Raw genomic sequence first — 21,240 nt, 5'->3', positions numbered from 1 at the left:
ATATTAAAGACTTTTTAGAATATAAGAAAAAGGAAGGCACAACATATCCAAACTTATGAGACACAATGTAAGCAGTGCTAAGAGTAAAACTCATAGCTCTCAGTGACTCTAAAAAGAAACAGGAGATGACATACATTAGCACCTTGACAGCACACCTAAAAGCTCTAAAACAAAAAGAAGCAAATACACACAACATGAGTAGAAGTCAGGAAATAAGCAAATTCAGAGCAGAAATCAACGAAGTAGAAAAAATTAAAAGGAATATACAAAGAATCAACAAAATCAGGATCTGATTCTTTGAGAAAATCAACAAGATACATAAACCCTTAGGCAGACTAACAAGAGGGTACAGAGAGTATATCCAAATTAACAATATCGAAGATTAAAAGGGAGACATAAAAGAATCTGAGGAAATTCAAAAAAATCATTAGATCCTACTAGAAAAGCATATATTCAACAAAACTGGAAAATCTGGAGGAAATGGGCATTTTGTAAACAAATACCAAATCCCAAAGTTAAATCAGGATCATATAAATCATATAAACAACCCCATAACTCCTAAAGAAACAGAAGCAGTTTCTAAAAGTCTCCCAATTAAAATGAGCCCAGGAACAGATGGGTTTAGTGAAGAATTCTATCAAACATTCACAGAGAACCACATACCATACTGTCTAAACTATTCCACAAAATAGAAACAGACAGATCCCTACCAATTCATTCTATGAAGCCACAATTACACTTACACCTGTACCACACAATGATCCAGTAAATAAAGAGAACTTCAGACCAATTTACCTTATCTATGCAAAAATACTCAATAAAATTCTCACAAACCAAATCCAAGAACACATCAAAAATGATCATCCATCATGATCAAGTCGGCTTCATCCCAGGGATGCAGGGATGCTTGAATATATGGAAATCCATGTAATCAACTATATAAACAAAGTCAAAGAGAAAAGCCATATGATCACTTCATTAGATGCTAAGAAAGGACTTGACAAAATTCAACAATCCTTCATGATAAAAGTCCTAGAAACATCAGGAATTCAAGGACCATACCAAAACATAGTAAAAGAAATACAGAGCAAACCAGTAGCTAACATTAAACTAAATGGATAGAAACTTGAAGCAATCCCACTAAAATCAGGGACTAGACAAGGCTGCCTGCTCTCTATCTTCTTACTCAATATAGTACTTGAAGTCCTAGCCAGTACAATCACACAACAAAAGAAGCTTAATTGGATACAAATTGGAATGGAAGAAGTAAAATATCACTATTTGCAGATGATATTATAGTATGTTACAAGTTCTACCAAAGAACTACTAAGCCTTATAAACAATTTCAGCAAAGTAGATGGGTATAAAATTTACTCAAACAAATCAGTAGCCTTCCTCTACTGAAAGGATAAAGAGCCTGAGAAAGAAATTAGGGAAATGACACCCTTTGTGATAATCCCAAAAGACATAAAATATCTGTGTGTGACTCAAACCAAGTAAATGAAAGATCTGTATGACAAGAACATCAAGTCTATGAAGAAGTAAATTCAAGAAGACCTCAGAAGATGGAAAGACCTCCCATGCTCATGGACTGGCAGGATTAATATAGCAAAAACAGCCATTTTGCCAAAAGCAATCTACATAATCATTGCAATCCCCACCAAAATTCCAAGTAAATTCTTCACAGAGTTAGAAAGAGCAATTTGCAAATTCATATAGAATAACAGAAAACACAGGACAGAGAAAACTATACTCAACAGTAAAAGAACTGCTGGGGAAATCACCATCCCTGATATCAAACAGTATTACAGAGCAATAGTAATAAAAACTGTATGGTATTGGCAGAGAGACAGGCAGATAGATCTGTGGAAAAGAATTGAAGATCCAGAAATGAACTCACACACCTATGGTCACTTGATCATTGACAAAGGAGCTAAAACCATCCAATGGAAAAAAGATAGCATTTTCAACAAATGGTGCTCGTTCAACTGGAGGTCAGCATGTAGAAGAATGCAAATCAATCCATTCTTACTGCCCTATACAAAGCTAAAATCCAAGAGGATCACAGACCTCCACATAAAACCAAATACACTCAAACTAATAGAGGAAAAAGTGGAGAAGAGTCTCAATCACATGAACACTGGAGAAAATTTTCTGAGCAAAACACCAATGGCTTATGTGCTAAGATCAAGAATCAACAAATGGCACCCCACAAAACTGCAAAGCTTCTATAAGTCAAAGGACACTGTCATTAGGACAAAATTGCAACCAATAGATTGGGAAAAGGTCTTTACCAACCCTATATCTGATAGAGGGCTAATACCCAAAATATACAAAGAACTCAAGAAGTTAAGACTCCAGAGAGCTGAAAAACCCTATTTAAAATAGTGTAACAGAGCTTATCAAAGAATTTTCAACTGAGGAATATGGCTAAGTAGTACCTAAAGAAATGTTCATCATCTGTAGTCATGTGGGAAATGCAAATAAAAAGCAAAACTGAGATTCCACCTCACACTAGTCAGAATGGCTAAGATCAAAAAACTCAGGTGATAACAGATACTGGCAAGGATATGGAGAAAGAGGAACATTACTCCATTGTTTGTGAGATTACAAACTGGTACAACTACTCTGGAAATCTGTCTGGAAGTGCCTCAGAAAATTATGCATTACTGTCCCTGAGGACCCAGCTATATATCTCCTGAGCATATACCCAAAGATGTTCCAACGTACAAAAAAGACACATTATCCACTATGTTCATAGAAGCCATATTTATAATAGCCAGAAGCTGGAAAGAACCCAGAAGCCCTTCAACAGAGGAATGGATACAGAAAATGTGATACATCTACACAATGGAGTACTACTCAGCTGTCAAACCAATGACCTCATGAAATTCATAGCCAAATGAATTGAACTAGAAAAATATCCTGGCTGTGGTAACCAAATCACAAGGTGTGCACTCACTGATAAGTGGACATAAGCCCAAAAGCTAAGATTACCCAAGATACAATCCACAGAGCAAATGAAGCTCAAGAAGGACAACCAAAGTGCTGATGGTTTAGTCCTTCTTAAATGGGGGAACAATAATATTCATAGGAGGTGATATGAAGGCAAAGTTCGAAGCAGAGACTGAACAGTCATTCAGAACCTGTTCCACATGGGTATACAACACACACACACACACACACACACACACACACACACACACACACACACACACACACATCCCCCAAAACATAAGATTGATTTAGCTTAGAAGTACATGCTGACAGGAGCTTGATAAAGCTGTCTCCTGAGAGGCACAGTCAGAGCATGTCAAATACAGAGGTTAATTCTAGCAGTAAACCATTGAACTGAAAATGGAATTCCCCTTGGAGGAATTAGTGAAAGATTCAAAGAGCTGAAGGTGCTTGCAACCTCATAAGAACAACAATGTCAACCAACCAGATCTCCTAGGGACTAAACTACTACCCAAAGACTATACATAAACTGATCCATGTCTACAACTGTATATGGAGCAGAGGATGGCCCTATTGGAAGGAGTAGCCCTTGTTGCTGCCAAGCCTGGATCCCCAGTGTAGGGGAATGTCAGGGCAGGGAAGCAGTAAGAGGTGGGTGATTGGGTGGGGCAACACTCAAATACAAGAAGGGGGAAAGGGGGAGGAGTTAGTGGAGTTTATGGATTGAAAACCCGGAAAGGGGATAACATTTGAAATGCAAATTTTAAGTAAAGATCCATTTAAAACATCATTATGTATTCAGTGTTTTTTTTTCTGTTTGTTTTGCTCATTTCTATGTTTCATTTTCAAGCATTTTTGTTCTCTTTGGATGCCAATCATTTCAGTAAGAATTGCCTTAAACCTGTTGTTTGTTTGAAAGTAATATAAAGTTTTTTTTGTAATATTAATTCTTCCAACTTATGATGACAAAATACCTTTTTTGTGTGTCTTTGTGTTTTCTACTAGTCTTTTAGATATCTTTATATAGATATTTCATGTGTAATTTTACTAAGAGTTACTTCATTGCTATTTTATTGTTTAATAAGTTTATATACACATAGATTTTTAAGTCGTTTTCATTTTGGCACGTTACTGCATTCTCCTCTTCTTCATCAGTCTCCTTTTCAAAGCCTACAAACCTAGTCCTTCTATTTCTTGGGGCCATAAATTTAATGAGGGTTGCATATATGAGGATGACTTGGGGATTCTTATTTATTACAGTATGAACAATGAAGAGAGAGGGAAACATATAAATAAAAATGAAATAATAGTAAAATAACATTAAGAAAATGAGAAAAGGAAAAGCTTTGATATTATATAGCAAGGATTCTCAAGATACTCCACTGAGTTTGTGTGCTGTCAGCCATCTACTGCTGGGCATGCAGCCTAAATAAGCATGGTTTGTTTCCCCAATGGGCCTCCCTTAGGAAAACTAAATTTTCATTTTGAAATGGTTGTAAGTTGGTGATTGCTTCTGAGTTAGGGGTGGTGGCCAATGTTCACTTCTCCTTTCAGTTCTAGGATTGCTATCTATTGTAAAACTTTGTAGGTCTTGTGTTATTGCCTTAGACTCTGAGTTTTATGTGCATTGCTTTTGTTGACTTAGAAGACGTTATTTCCTCAGTGTCCTCTATCTATTCTGTCTCTTATATTCTTTGCATATAGTATGCAGAGTTTCTGGCAGGAGGAAACTTCCCTGATGATGACTGAGCAAGTCAATTATCTATGAGTATTGTAGAATGTCATTAGGAGTCACTTAATTGTTCATTTAGTAAGCAGCAGCACTTAGTTTCACCATAGGTCCCTGAGCAATCGGATTCTTGGTCATGCAAACAGTGCCAGATATAGGCTCCATCTTGTGTAGTGGTCCTTAAATCAAATGAATTGCCAATTGGCTACTCTAACTGCTTTATTTCATCACTATCCTATCATATCTTTTAGGCAGGGACACCGTTGTTGATCAGAGTGTTGTGGCTGGGTTGTTGTCTTAGTTAGAGCTCTATTCCTATGAAGAGAAACCATGACCAAGGCAAACTCTTTTAAAAGAAAACATTGAATTGGGATTGGCTTACAGTTTTAGAGGTTCAGTCCATAAACCATCATGGGGAGAAGAATGGCTATGTCCAGGCAGACATGGTGATGGAAGAGCTTATAGTTCTACATCTTGACCCAATTGATGGCAGCAGGAGACTGTCTTCTGCAGGCACATAAGAGGAGGGTCTCTTTCCAGTAGGTATAGTCTGAGCATAGGAGGCCACGTATGCAGTGACACACTTCCTGCAACATGGAAACACTTCCTAATTATGCCACTTTCCATGTGTGAAACATATTCAAACTACTGTGTTTGGTAACTTTTTTTTTGTTTTGTCTTTGGTAGCATGCAGAGTACTTTGTGGTACCAAAGACATTAGCAAACAAGGTTGAAAAATCTATGTAAGCATTATTATTTTTCCTATGTTAAATGTGTTGTGTCAGTATTTTCTTCAGCAATAGGGATTGGATCAGTTTCCATGGGACTCCTTTGGCTAATGACTCAAATAGACTTAACCCAACTGAGGTTCTGGAAGCTTCATTTAGTGACAAGAGATGTTCTTGGGGATTCATCTCCCCCACTATTTGGCAATTTCATTTAGATCACTTTCATAAATGTATATATTTTAAGAAGCTTGTACTGTATCAACTTCTCATACTACCCCTCAAATGGTCCTTCATTTTAGCTGTCTTTCCTTATATTTCCCCCTCATCATTTTCTTTCCTCCTTTTCTCTACTTAATTCTCCTATTACAGTCTCCCCATCCAACTATGATAATTATATTTCCCTTTATGAGGTAAATCTATCTCTTCCCATCCAGACCCTTACACTATACCTAACATATGTAGTTCTATAGATTGTATCTTGATTATCAATGACATCAGAGCTATTATTCATAGAAATGAATGCATAATATATTCCCCTTTCTGAGTTTGGGTTACACCATTCAGAATATTCTTTCTCTCACTCCATTCGTTTACCTGCAAATTTTATTATGTCATTTTTTGACATGGCCAAATAATTGTGCAAATTACCATGTTTCTTTTTATTCTTTCTTCTGTTGAGGAACATCTAAGTTGTTTGATTTCTGGCTATGATGAATGAAGCAGCAATGAATATGGTTGAGCAAGTGTCCCTGTGGTAAGATGAAGAGGCCTTGGTATACGCCCAAGAGAGGTATAGCTGGATCTTGACATAGATCTATTCCCAGCTTCCTGAGGAGCCACCACACTGATTTACACAATGTCTTACAAGATAATACACCTACCAGCAAAGGCTGGTGTTCCCCTTAGTCCACATCATTGCCAGCATAAGCTATCAATCACTTGTTTCATTTATCTAAACCATTCTGACCACTGTTAAAAAAAATCTCAAAGTAGTTTTCATTTGCATTTCCCTGATGACTAAATATGTTGAATATTTCTGTAAATGTTTCTCAGGCATTTAAATTTTTCTTTTGAGAATTCTGTTTAGGTAGGTACTCCACTTTTTTACATATTATTATTGATTTTATTGATATCTAGGATTTGTTGCTTTGTTTGTTGTTGTTTTTATATATTTTGGGTGTTAGCCTTTCATTGATGTACAGTTGGTAAAAGTTTTACCCATACTTTTGATTGTAAGTGTTTGTCTTAGGGTTTTACTTCTGTGAAGAGGCACCATGACCAAGGCAACTCTTATAAGGACAACATTTAATTGGAGCTGGCTTACAGTTTCAGAGTTTCATTCCTTTATCATCAATGTGGGAACACGGCAACATGCAGGCAGGAATACTACAAGCAGAGATGAAAGTTCTACATATTCATCAGAAGGTTCCTAGGAAAAAACTGGCTTCCGGGCAGCTAGGATGAGGGTTTTTATAGCCCAAGCCTACAATGGAACACCTACTCCAACAAGGCCATACCTCCAAATAGTGACATTCCCTGGGCTAGGTATACTCACAGCACCACATTCCACTCCCTGGCTTCCATAGGATTCTTCAAACATATGAGACTATAGGGGCCACACCTAAACATAATATAATGTAAACTACATTTAGTTCAACTACAAAAGTCCCTAAGACTATAGCAATCTCAACCATGTGAGAAGTACAAAGTTCAAAGTATTGTATGAGATTCATTCAATCACTTAACTCTAATCCCCAAAGCAAGACAGGAAATCAGCAGGGAAAACTAAAACCTCTGCATCTCCATGTCTGATATCAAAACAATCATCAGATCTCTAACTCCTATTTCATCTTTTTGGTCTGTAACAAATTTTGTTCTCCTGAGCTAGTTCTCCTCTCTGTCAGTAGCTTTCCACAGGACATATCTCAGGATTCTAGTATCTCAAACATCTTGTGGTTTTTTTTAAGGCAATCTCAACATTACAGCTTCTTCTTCCAATGTCTGGGATCCACATATGATCTTCTGGGCTCCTCCAAAGAACTGGCATCACTTCTCCAGCTCTGTCCTTTGTAGCACTCCAAGGTAAGGTTGATCCACTCCACTGCTGTTGCTGTTCTTGGTGATCATCCTATGGCACTAGCATCTACTATACACTGGGGTCTTTTGCTGAAACTGGGCTTCACAATACCCTCTCATAGACTCTTTTCATGATGCCAAGCCTCAACTTCTTCATGACCCCTTCAGTCCTGTGCTATCAACTCCAACTGAGGCTACCCCATTAGCAATAGCCTTCCATGGCCTCTCACAGTGTCAAGCCTCAGCTACTTTACTATGATCCTTTAATACCTTCAAAACTAGTACCACCTGGGTGATTCTTACACATCACCAAGTTCAACTGGAACATGAGGTACAACCTTGGCCATCTCTGAAACACAGCTTCTTCTGGGCTCTCAGAAAATACTCCCAGAAGAATTTACCTCAGTGATGCTGGTGTCTTCTTAATCTCTGCTAATTTCTTTCCAGCTAACCAATACCAATTGCCATAGTAGTCCCTTCTATTCTTGACTCTAAACCTAGAGGTACATGTCTGAAGCTGCTGAGTTTTGCTTACTAGAGTTGGAACATGACCCCCTTTACATGATCACCAGCTTTCTCTTTTCCAACTTCTTCACTGCTTAAACTTAGCTGTCATAGAATTTACTCTGCAGACTGACTTTTAACTCAGAGATCTACCTGACTCTGTTTCTTAGTTCTGGAATTAAAATAGTGTACCACCACTCCTGGACCTTAGCTTTTTCTACTAGGAATATGCTGGCCCAGGCTGGTATAAACTTAGAGATCTGTTTGTTTCTGTCTTCTGGGTTTAAAGGTGTGTATTATCATGCCTGAACCTAAATTTAGCTGGGTAGGTTCTTGCTCCAAATTTCCCCTCCCTTATTCTCTCAGTAACTTGCCTTCACAATAGCCTCTTATAGGCTCTCCTTATGTCCAAGCCTCAAATTCTTTGCATGACACCTTCAGTCCTAGGTTGTCAACTGCAGTTGAGGCTACATTTTTGCCAATGGCCTTCTATCTCCTAGACCATAGAATTCAGTTCCATTCAACTTCCGGATGCACTTACAATACTTCAACCATACAATTTATATTTTTCCTTTCTCAGCTTGTTCCTTTTCATTAAAAACGCTCTTCATTCTTTCTGTTGTGGTGTGTCTTGAGCAGATGTGGCTGGTGCTGTGTCCAGGACGATAATGTATTCAAGCTCTGGAGCCTGAGGTGAACTGGTTCAACTTCCAGAAGAGAAGGTTTTTATCAAGGAAAAGGCAGAGAAATTACCTGACGGTCAGAAGAATTTCATCCAAAGCCTACAGCCAAAGTTAGATTCAAGCATAATGACTGTGGCCATCTTAGAAAAGCACCAGGTGCCTGGGGCTTTCCATTGTCAGAACCAGGGAATTTCCAAAGAATTTAGAATAATACCCTATTCCAGGAAACAGGCTAACTGAAAAGAAGGCAGCTCCTCTACCAGTTCCCTATCTGCATGCCAAAGATATCTCTCCCTTGAGGGACACCAATGAATGTTAAGGTCAATGTACACCACAATAGAAAGTGACTGACTCACATTGTTACCAAAGTCTGCCCATCCCCCCCAGATGTATAAAAAGTGTGTGCTTTACCTATTTGGGGTCACCACTGTCTTGAGAGCAGGATGAACCTAGCGGGCTGGATCATTGAATCTCTTGCTTGATTGCATTGTTCCGGTCTTTGTCTTTACGTGAGTGGGACCTCCTGGACTTAGGGCGCAGAGGGTCCTACATTTGGTGCATTGGCCAGGAACTGTCCTTCTCGCGGAGTGTGTGGATTTACATGTTTTCTGAATGTGTGCTGCTGCTGAGAAGTTTGGTTTCGGTCTGCAACTCAACGGGAGTTGCTGGCTGCGGGTAACCAGAAGCGGCGTGCAGAAGTGCCTAAACATCACGACCTAGGGGACGCTCCAGACTTCCTCTAGGAAGTTGCGACTGGAAGGATCCAACTCCATTCAGGGTCATTGGCAAGGAGACCACTGCCGAGCTTTTCAGTTTTTCTCCTGTGGCCCTTGTGGCAGGGGCGCACCAGCATCTTATTTTCCGTTTGTCTATTTGTGTCTCAACTTGGACTGACAGTATTTTTGGATAGCACAAGACAGACTATGTAACTCCCTTGAGTATGACTCTCAAACATAGGACAGAAATTAAAACCAGGGCCCACAATTTGTCAGTAGATTTTAAGAAACAAAAATGGGAAATTTTTTGTACCTTGGAGTGACCCACCTTTCAGGCTGTATGGCCACTGGAAGGCTTTCTTTCTCTCCCTCTTAACGTAACTTTCAAGAGGCATATTTTGGGTGCAGGCTCTAAGAGCCATCCCAGTCAAATCCCTTATATTCTTGTTTGGGAGGACATAGTTAATAATCCTCCTCCATGGGTCCACCCTTTTCTTCTTTTTGCTAGACTATCAGTCACGTCCATCTTCACTCTCCAAGACCTGGCTAGGAAAACTGTCCTCCCCAACACAGATGCTGACATCCTACTTCAAGACCCTCCTCCTCCCTACCCGCCCTCCATCCTCAGGCGACTGCAGCCACAGACCCTCCAGGAGCATTGCCAATGGCCCCTCGGTTCCACCTGCAGAGGTTGGGGAGCTGAGAGATCCACCCTCTGGGACAAAAAGACCTGCACATGGAACCTAGCTGGAGGGGAGCTGCTCCTGACCAGTCTCACATCTTGCCCCTTCAAGCCTATGGCACCCCTGATGACCAAGGTCATCAACTCTTACAATATTGGCCATTTTCTTGGCTGATTTGTACCACTGGAAGACCCATAACCCCTCATTCTCTGAGAATCCCCAAAGACTAACTTGATTGAGTCCTCTTTTCCCATCAGCCCACCTGGGTTGATTGGCAGTAGCTCCTCCAGGTCCTGCTCCAAAAGAAAATCAGCCAGGGACATCAGAAAGAAGTTGCAGAAACTAGAAGGATTACAGGATAAGTCCTTGAGGGAAATAGTGCAGATAACTGAAAAGGTGTACCGTAACCAGGATCAGAGGAAGAAAAGGAAGAAAGAAAGCAGAAAGAGCAGGAAGACAGGGTGTTAAAAAGAGAAAAGAGACAGGAAAAGAATCTTCATAGAATTTTGGCCCCTGTAATTAGAGAAACTAGGGAACCCAGTAAGACCGCATCTGGCAACAGAAGAGAACCCCTGACCAAGGATCAATGTACCTACTATAAAGAAAGAGGACATTAGGCAAGAGATTATACCAGAAAGGAAAAGAAAGGACGCTGTACCTCTGAAAGAAGGCCAGCAGGCCCCAAGTATTGGCCATTTGGGAAGACAGTGACAGCGACCAGAGGGGATGGTGTTTGGTCCCCCTTCCCAAACCCAGGGTAACCCTTACAGTGGAGGGGAAACCCACTCAGTTTCTGGTGGACACAGGGGCCCAATATTCAGTCCGCCTGCAGTCTTATGGGCCAATTTCCAATAAAAAGTCGGTCCAAGGGATCACAGGTGACAAACAATACTCATGGACTACCCATAGAACAGTGGACCTTGGTGTGGGCCGGATAACCCACTCGTTCATTGTTATTCCTGACTGCCCCTACCCCTGTTGGGAAGAGACCTTTTCACTAAGATTGGGGCACAGATCCACTTCCTCCCAGAGGGACCCCAAGTCAGAGGCCGGCAAGGAAAGCCTATGCAGGTAGCTTATGGGAAAGCCTATGGGATAGCTGCCTGGATCCATGCCTCACATGTGAAAGCAGCCCCCCTAACAGAGGATAAGGAAAGGATCACTCTAGCTGGAAAGTCCAGGCCACTGAGAACCCCCTGAAAGTAAAGATCACCAGGAAGTCCAAAGATGTGGTTCCTCCCCTTGGCACTGGTACTGTGCCTTAGCTCCCACCTCTTGTGTCCTGCTGGCTCTAGCCCCCACTTGCTGTGCAACCTAACATGGCTGGTGGTAAATGGGGCAGGTGTCAAGGTGTGGAGCTTATCCAAGGTCACTATTCCAAACTCATGGTGGCCAAGCCTGTTCACTGATATCTGTACCCTGGCTGCTGGGGCCACGGACCTGGAAAGACATACTGGCCTTTAGACAGCCCCACAACCTGCACTTCAGACAAATGGACACACTGAACACCTCCGTGGGGAGGCTGCTGTAATGGCCACTGGAGAAATATGCTCTGAACCCAGGAGTTCTATGTCTGCCCCAGGTATCACCGGGATATTTCCCTCAACCCTAAATGTGGGGATAGAGCTGACTTATATTGCAAAACTTGGCGATGTTAGACGTTGGGGGAAGCATCCTGGAAGCCGATCTCTAGCTGGGACTATATTCAGGTAGTAGCCAACTATATCTTGGAACCCTATGTTCCTGATGGAGTATCCCTGCCAGAATGTGACTATAACTGGTGCCACCCACTCCATCACTTTCACTGAGCTGGGAAAGAGGGCCAAAGAGTGGGTAAAAGGATATACTTGGGGCTTTAGGTTCTATAAGACAGTTACAATGTGGGATTACTGCTCATCGTCAAGTTACAAATAGAAGCTCCTTATATCCCAGATACGTAAAAAATTTGTGCTTTAGCTATTGGGGGTCACCACAGTCTTTTGGGCAGGATGGCCCCACCGTACTGGATCATTAATGGTCTTGCTTTATTACATCCATGTTTTCATGAGTGGGACCTCCCGGATTTAGGGCTCATCGGATTCTACACCAACTTGTGACAAGAGTGCAGGATAGCAGTCCAAGCCTATTAGAAAACTGGCAATGACTTTCCCTTTCACAAAAGTTACCCATAAATGAGAGAAACTCAATGTTACAATGAATTTGGTTGGCAACACAGAGATAGTAGTTCTAAGTAGATTTCAGGAGGCAGTGGTAGCCTATGTGAAACAAATGTATAACAGAGTGTTTACAAAGTAACTTAAGCTGTAGATAGAGCAATATCAGGTGCTAGAGAACTTTCAACTAAATCTTTAACTTTGAGAATTCTAATGCTGAATGCAAAAACACTATTAGACTTTCAAAAGTCTAACATTCATTTATGGATTAAAACTACTGTGGATATTGGATCTAGTGTTTCTAATTCAGTTATGATTGGACAGGCAATTGCAAAAGGTGCTTTGAGTCCCCAATGCTTTTAGCTGTAGCACACAATTAAAGGGCTGGAGACAAGCAGTACCTGAGAGGACCTAACTCCATTTTAGAACAGGCAGCCCTGTTAGGCCTTAAGCTTCAATTTCCCAGAAGGACAGCACAGATTTTGGTAGAAACCACAGAAAGGGTAGCCAATCAGCAACTGCTCTGACACCCAGCTAGGGACTTAGAACAGGTATGAAGGAGTCCCTATAAGGTAACAATCTCTCCATCGAGGTATGAACCAACAAGAAATATGCAAATATCCCATACCACAGGCTCAACCAATCCTGGTGAGCATGACTCAACAGCAACCAGAAAGCCCCAACTGATTCTACAACAGGTCTATGAGCTTCTCTTACAGTCGCGGCCATTTTGCTTAGATAGTTGACCCCTACATGCTGGCTGTCTTTGCATACTAAAAAAAAAAAAAAAAACACTCTTCATAAGAGTAAACTTTAGAAACCATACAATAGAATTTATACCAGTCTGATTCAAGCCTTTATTTATTTTTCAAAGCAATTAATCTAAATCTCTTCATTTTAGCCTCAGGCAGAGGCTTCAAACGCTAGCAAAATCAATCACATTCTTAAATAAAAAACACAAAAATAATCTCTACACAACATACTGAAATTCTTCTCCATTGAAACCTCTTGGGCCAGGTCCACACACTTCAAATCACTCTCTGCAACGAAGTCTTCTATATTCCTACTAGGATAGCCCTTTTTTATTATTATTATTTTTCCTTTATTGAAGCTTTTATTTCCATTTTAAATTTTATTCTTTTTTTCCAGTTTCCCCTCCACAAACACTCTATCATATCCCTCATCACTCTGCTTCTATGCGACTGTTCCCACACCTTCTCATCCACTCCCCCCACATTTCTAACCCTATGTAAAATGGGACCAAGCAGGCTTAAAATGGGGTAACATTTTAAAATGGGGTACAGAGCTAAACAAAGAATTCTCAACTGAGGAACATCTAATGGCTATGAAGCACCTAAATAAATGTTTAACACCCTTAGTCATTAAGGAAATGCAAATCAAAACAACCCTGATATTCCACCTCCCAGAACAGGGAGTCAAAATGGTTAAGATAAAAAACTCAGGTGAGAGGAGATGCTGGAGAAGATGTGGAGAAAGAGGAACACTCTTCCATTGTTTGTAGGATTGCAAGCTGGTACAACCACTCTGGAAATCAGTCTGGTGGTTCCTCAGAAAATTGAACACAGTTCTAACTAAAGACCCAGTTATACAACTCCTGGACCCAAAAAGATGCTCCAACATCTAACAAGGACACCTGCTCAACTATGTTCATAGTAGCCTTATGTATAATAGCCAGAAGCTCGAAAGAACCCAGATGTCCTTCAAGAGAGAAAGGGATACAGAAAATGTGGGACATTTACTCAATGGAGTACTACTCAGCTATTAAAAATAATGGCTTCATGAAATTGTTAGGCAAATGGATAGAACTAGAAAATATCATCCTTCATGAGGTAATTCAATCACAAAAGAATAAGTTCTCACTGATAAGTAGATATTAGTCCAAAAGCTTGGAATACCCAAGATTAAATTCACAGACCACATCAAGAATTCCCACTTAAAAGATTTTATTGCTTTCCAAATTCAGAATCTCAAAACTCATATTCATTCAAACAAAATCATGGCCAGGCTTATATCATAGCAATAACCCTGTCCCTTGTTACCAACTTCTGTCTTAGATAGGGTTTAACTGCTGGGAACTGACACCATGAGCAAGGCAACTCTTATAAGGACATTTAATGTGGAGTGGCTTGCAGGTTCAGAGGTTCAGTACATTATCAAGAGGGGAGAATGGGAGCGTCCAGACAGGCATAGTGCAGACAAAGCTGAGAGTTCTCCATCATCATGTAAAGGCTAGTAGAAGACTGAGTTCTGAGCAGTTAGTGAGGGTTGTAAAGCCCACCCTCAGTGGTACATCTACAACAACAACCATACCTTCTAAAATAAAGCCAAACCTCCAAATAGTGCAACAACTTGTCCTAGGCATATTCAAAACAGGACAGTGTCCTTTGCTGTTCCAGAGGTTTTCAATATCATGAGGCCCTTGTTACTTGTTGATTTCAGGGCCTTTGATATATTGGTGTTCTGTTCACAATGTCTATTTCTATGCCAATAAGTTCAAGGCTATTCCCCACTTTCTCTTTTGTCAGGTTCAGTGTATCTGGTTTTATGATGATGCCTTTGATTCATTTAGAGTTGAGTTTTGTGCAGTGTGACATAGTGTGTGTCTGTTTGCATTCTGCTCTATGCAGACATGCAGTTTGACCAGCTCCATTTGTTGATGATGTTCCCTTTTGTCTAGTTTATATTTTGGGCTTCGTTATTTTTAAAAAGTCAGGTATACAAAGGTGTGTATGTTTGCAACTTGAGTATAACTCCATTGGTCAATATGTCTGTTTTAATACCAACACAATGCTGGTTGCTATTATAGCTTTATAGTACAACTAGAAGTCAGAGATAGTGATGGATCCAGTATGTATGTATGTATGTATGTATGTATGTATGTATGTATGTATGAATTCATTTTCATTCAGGAATTGTCTCAGGTGTCCTTTGTTTTTTTGTGTTTCCAGATAAAGCTTAAAACTATCCTTTCAATATCTGAATTTTGTTAGGATTTTGATGAGAATTACATTTAATCTATAGATTAACTTTGGTGGGTATGCATTTTTACTTTATTAATCTACCTATTTATGAGTTTGGAAGATTTTTTTCTGTATCATCTTCAGTTTCTTTTCTCAATGTCTTAATATTTTTTTACTATAGAGTTGTGCACTGGCTTAGTTAGAATTATCCCCATATAATTATATTATTTGAGGCTACTATGCAGGGTATGGTTTCTACGATTCCTTTTTCAGTTGGTTTGTCATTTATATAAAAGAGATCAACTGAATTTATGTTTTTTGTTTGTGTGCTTATTTATTTAGTTACTCTTGTATTCAGCCACTTTGTTAAAGGTATTTATCAGCTATAGGAGTTCCCAGGTGAAATTTTTAGTCATTTATGTATACTCTCATATCATTCACAAATAGCAATGCTTTGACACCTACAGTACCAAGTGGTATTTCCTTGATTGCCATTAGTTGTCTTCTCCCCCTACGTAAGACTTCAAGTACTTTACAGAATAGGTATACGTAGTATGGCCATCATGATACTGATTTTAATGAAATTTTTTTGAGTTTGTTTGTTTTTTTTCAAGTTGATGTTGGCTGTGCACTATAAATTTCCTTTATTGTTTTGAGACATGTTCTTTCTACTGTTAACCTCTGAAGGACTTTTACCATAAAGGTGTGTTGGATTTTGACCTGGACCTTTTTTGATCCAATGCGATTATCAGGTGGTTTGTAATTTTCAGTTTACTTAGATAGTGGATGGCATTTGTTAATGTGTGATTACTGAACCATGTGTTCAATTCTACAGTGAAGCCTACTTGGTCATGTTGCATGATCTTTTCAGTGTCTTCAGTCTGCAAGTATTTTATTGAGAATTTTGTATCTGTATTCATACAGAAAATTAATCTAAAATTCTCTTTCATCGTTGGGTTTTTTGTGTGGTTTCAGTGTCAGGATAACTATGGTCTCATAAAATTAATTGGATGATTTTTTTTTCTGTTTCTATTTTATGGCAGAAATTCAGAAGCATTGGCAGTAACTCTTCCTTGAATGTCTGGTAGATTCCTGTGGTTGTGGCCCTTTTTACAGGGCTGAGGAGACTTTTAGTTACTGCTTCTATTTTACTAGAGGTTATCGGATAGTTAAATTGCTATCTGATGCTGATTTAGCTTTGGAAATCAGTGTACTGAGACACCAGAGCAACTCATCTTGGGTTCAGAATCCATCTTAGAAAAACTGACTTAAGGTTGAACTCAAATTACCAACAAGCCTGTGCTAACACTCGTTTCCAATTATTCCCTAACAAGCCTATACCTCTACTGCTAACAACCACCAACCAGGAGGAAAGCAGAAGTTAAATTTATGATTTGGCTACCAGCACCAATTATTTTAAAGAGCAAACAAATTTCATAATAGCCCCCCAATCAGAGGTATGCTAGGCTAGAAACCCCTTTGCTTGTTTGCTTGCCTCTATAAATGCTTACTTGGAACTGGGATCAGAGCTTCCCCTTCAGTCCTGCTGCATCAGGGTCTAAGGTGAGCCCAAGCTCAAAGAAAAATAGAACCCAATGTGATGGGTTCAGAATCAGGTCCTTGGTCATCTTTTGCTGTTCATGAATGCTTCCTGAACAATCACAGAAGTATCAATAAATTATTCATTTCTTTTAGACTTCCCATTTCTTTGTACAGTGCTGGTTAAATTAAGTCTTTATTATAATCTGTATTTCCTTGTTGTCTATTGATTTGTTCTCTTCTTGTCTAATTTGGTTAATTTGGATACTCTTTTCCTGTCAGTTAACTTGGATAAGTATTTTCCATTCTGCTTGATTTTCTCAAAGAACTAATTTTATTTCATTGATTCTTTGTTTTACTTGTTACTATTTTATTCATTTCAGCCCTAGGTTTCATTATTTCTTGCCTTCTCCTCCTTTAGGGTGTGGCTTCTTCCTTTTGTTCTTGAGCAGTGATTCTCAATCTTCCTAAAGCTTGTGACTCTCTAATACAGTTACTAATTCTGTGATGACCCCCAGTCATAAAATTATTTTGTTGCTACTTCAGAACTGGAATTTGACTACTCTTATCAATTGTATTGTAAACACCTGATGTGCAAGCCCTATGAAAGAGACTTTTGACAAACTGAAGTGGTTGCAAGTCACAAATTGGGAACCACTGCCCTAGAGCTTTCAGATGTGCTGTTAACTTATAAGAATGAAGGCTTTTTCATAATCCTTGTTATTGGTCAGGCATCTTCCTATTTTCCTCCTCTCCCCACTCCCCTTGCCTTTATCTACATTAACATTTCTGCCTCTAGCAATTTCTTTTCTGTACTTTGACATCATTTGTATTCAACTGTCTATCTTCCCTTAAGGCCAACTTTCCCCTGACCAAACACTGATGATCCTGTTCTAGCTTCCTGGAATTACAGGCAACCTTTCCTCCAACTTAAATGCATCTCTCTAAGAATTCAAAGCTAATGTTTGCACGTGAAAAAAAGCAGGCAGCATTTGTCCCTTGGTAACCTCTCTCTCTCTCTCTCTCTCTCTCTATATATATATATATATATATATATGTAAAATATTTTTCAATTCTGTTACTTTATCTATATATTTCATAACTGGATCTTTGTAACAGTCAAGTAAAAGTTACTGTGTATGTATACCAGAATTTCATTGGTTAGCAGTTGATGGGCATGTGAGTCAAATCCGTATCCTGGCTATTGTGAGGACGACAGCCATGTAGATGGTCCTATACATGTATTTAGCCGTCTGGTTTATGCACAAGGAGAATATGGCTGGACCGTGTGGTACTTCCATTGTCAGGCTTGAAGAAACCTCCACACACCTTTAATAAAGGCACAGAAACTTAATAACTTAGCTTTAAAAAATTCTGTTTTTATTTTCTTTTTTGATTTATTGGTATAGACTTTTCTTATTAAAATCTATCTTAATTCTCCTTTAGTGTGTGTGTGTGTGTGTGTGTGTGTGTGATTCTATTATTTGTCCTAACAAATTCTTATATTTCCCTCTTAATTTATTGATTTATTTTTCACAAGTATATTTAATTTCTATGTACTTACAGAGTTGCCACATTTTTCTTGTTATTGATTTCAACTCTTGGTGCCTTGTTCTAAGAGAAAATTATAGAAATTTGTCACATATATTTTGTCATAATTTGTTGCCTGCCTTTGGGGATGTCCTGCAATTCTCTTCATGTGCTGCTGAGACTTGAATTAAAAGGTTATTGAATAGAATTTTCCCTTCCCTGAATGTTCCTGCTTATATAATCTTGAGGCGAGGCCTTGAATCTTGTAACTTTCTGAGATTCTTGAGCCTTGTTTATTTCATTTGGACATTTCTACTCTCTTTTAGAGAAAAGGTTCCAAATCAGAGGAAGTAGGAATGCGAAAGTCAAAAGACTATCTAGATACTAGTTTAATGGTGTATTCAGACACTTGTTCCGTGGGTACAGAACCCTGCCCAGTGCAGAGTCCCAAAAAGAAGGTTTGTTAATATACTACAAATATAGGCCTTCATTGACTTGTATACATGTCTTAAATGGTATCTTCATGTTGTGTTACAATCAGTTGCTGATTGGCCCTGGGTGACTTCCTTGTTCTGGTCCTTAGAGGCTATAATTAGCTGAGACCAAGTTTATCCCAGTGAACTATGTCATCACTTGGTCAACTACAATGAAAGAAGGTCTCAGTCCATATCTTGTTGAGTTGTACAGGATGCTCAACTTCCTGGTTCAGTTCTTGAGATATACTCCCAAGTCCTGTGTGTCATTTGCTATATCTTGCCTTATCATTCCCCAATGGGGTCGTTAATTCATCATAATTTCTCACTTTAGATTAATATGGAGTTTCATTCTCTTGGATGGATTTATAACTGGTACAGAGCACAGAATAGTTAATAGGGGGAATGATGAATGTCTTGGTCAAGGGCAGTTAAGATGTAGACTTATCAAATGGTGATATTATTGACTGACTTAATAAAATGAGGCAGGATCAAGTAGGTGAAAGAAATTAACTTTAGGTAGAATCTGAGCATTATGAAAAACTAGAGATTTCAAAATTAATTTTACATTGGGCAATAAGGTCATATCTTAGTCAGCATTCTCTATTCCTTCACGAACATCATGGCCAAGAAGCAAGTTGGGAAGGAAAGGGTTTATTCAGCTTAATTCCACATTGCTCTTTCATTACCAAAGGAAGTCAGAACTGGAACTAAAGCAGGTCAGGAAGCAGAAGCTGATGCAGAAGCCATGGAGGGGTGTTTCTTACTGGCTTGCTTGCTTACTTCCCCTGGTTTTCTCAGCTTGTTTTCTTATAGAATCCAAGACCACCAGCCCAGGGACAGTACCACTCACAATGGACTGGGTACTCCCACCTTGATCACTATATGAGAAAATGTCTTACAGCTGGATCTCATTAAGGCATTTCCACAACTGAAGCCCCTTTTTATGTGATAACTCCAACTTGTGCCAAGTTGACACACAAAACTGGCCAGCACAATTGACCCCTTGTCAACTTGACACACAAATACATCACTATTAAGGCTCGACCCTTACTTTCTTTTTCATCCCCAAGGTCTAAATAGCTTTAAGAGTCACACAGTCTTTACATATTAAAACTTCAATCCATTTAAAATATCCAATATCTTTTAAAATTCAAAGTCTTTTTAAAATTCAAAGTCTTAGCTCTCTGCTCCTCCCTGTTCCAGAGACAGCCTCATCTTCTCATGCAGTGCCAGCCTCGTCTCATAGACAAGATGGTGAAGGTCAGTGTGAACAGATTTGGCCATATTGGGGGCCTGGTTACCAGGGCTGCCTTCTCTTCTGACAAAGTGCAGATTGTTGCCATCAGTGACCCCTTCATTGACCTCAACTACATGGTCTAAATGTCCCAGTATGACTCCACCTATGGCAAGTTCAACGGCACAGTCAAGGCTGAGAATGGAAAACTTATCATCAACGGGAAGCCCATCACCCTCTTCCAGGAGCAAGATCCCGCTAACATCAAATGGGGTGACGCTGGTGCTGAGTATGTCGTGGAGTCTACTGGTGTATTCACCATCATGGAGAAGGCTGGGGCTCACCTGAAGGGTGGGGCCAAAAGGGTCATCATCTCTGCCCCTTCCGCTGATGCCCCCATGTTTGTGATGGGTGTGAACCACGAGAAATATAACAACTCCCTCAAAATTGTCAGCAATGCATCCTGCACTACCAACTGCTTAGCCCCCCTGGCCAAGGTCATCCATGACAACTTTGGCATCGTGGAAGGGCTCATAACCACAGTCCATGCCATCACTGCCACTCAGAAGACTGTGGATGGCCCCTCTGGAAAGCTGTGGCATGATGGCCGTGGGGCAGCCCAGAACATCATCCCTGCATCCACTGGTGCTGCCAAGGCTGTGGGCAAAGTCATCCCAGAGCTGAACAGGAAGCTCACTAGAATGGTCTTCCATGTTCTACCCCCAGTGTATGCTTTGTGGATCTGACATTCCACCTGGAGAAACCTGCCAAGTTTGATGACATCAAGAAGGTGGTGAAGCAGGCGTCTGAGGGCCCACTAAAGGGCATCCTGGGCTACACTGAGGACCAGGTTGTCTCCTGCACCTTCAACAGCAACTCCCACTCTTCCACCTTTGATGCTGGGGCTGGCATTGCTCTCGATGACAACTTTGTAAAGCCCATTTCCTGGTATGACAATGAATACGGCTACAGCAACAGGGTGGTGGACCTCATGGCCTACATGGCCTCCAAGGAGTAAGAAACCCGGACCACCCAGCCCAGCAAGGATACTGAGAGCAAGAGAGAGCAGTTGCTGAGGAGTCCCCATCCCAACTCAGCCCCCAACACTGAGCATCTCCCTCACAATTCCATCCCAGACCCCATAATAACAGGAGGGGCCTAGGGAGCCCACCCTTCTCTCTTGAATACCATCAATAAATTTCGCTGCACCCTCAAAAAAACAAATAAATAAATAAATAATTCAAAGTCTC

At 40.0% G+C, this 21,240-nt stretch overlaps 1 pseudogene; it reads left to right on the top strand.

Annotated features, from left to right (window-relative positions):
* Positions 1–20,007: 20,007 nt before the first annotated feature.
* LOC108352641 (glyceraldehyde-3-phosphate dehydrogenase pseudogene) lies at positions 20,008–21,008 on the top strand (annotated as a pseudogene).
* Positions 21,009–21,240: the final 232 nt, after the last annotated feature.

The sequence above is a fragment of the Rattus norvegicus genome, chromosome 13, assembly GCF_036323735.1.
Source record: "Rattus norvegicus strain BN/NHsdMcwi chromosome 13, GRCr8, whole genome shotgun sequence".
Classification (NCBI taxonomy): Eukaryota; Metazoa; Chordata; class Mammalia; order Rodentia; family Muridae; genus Rattus; species Rattus norvegicus.
The sequence above is the reverse complement of the archived record's forward strand: the minus strand, read 5'-3'. Positions and strand labels throughout refer to the sequence as shown.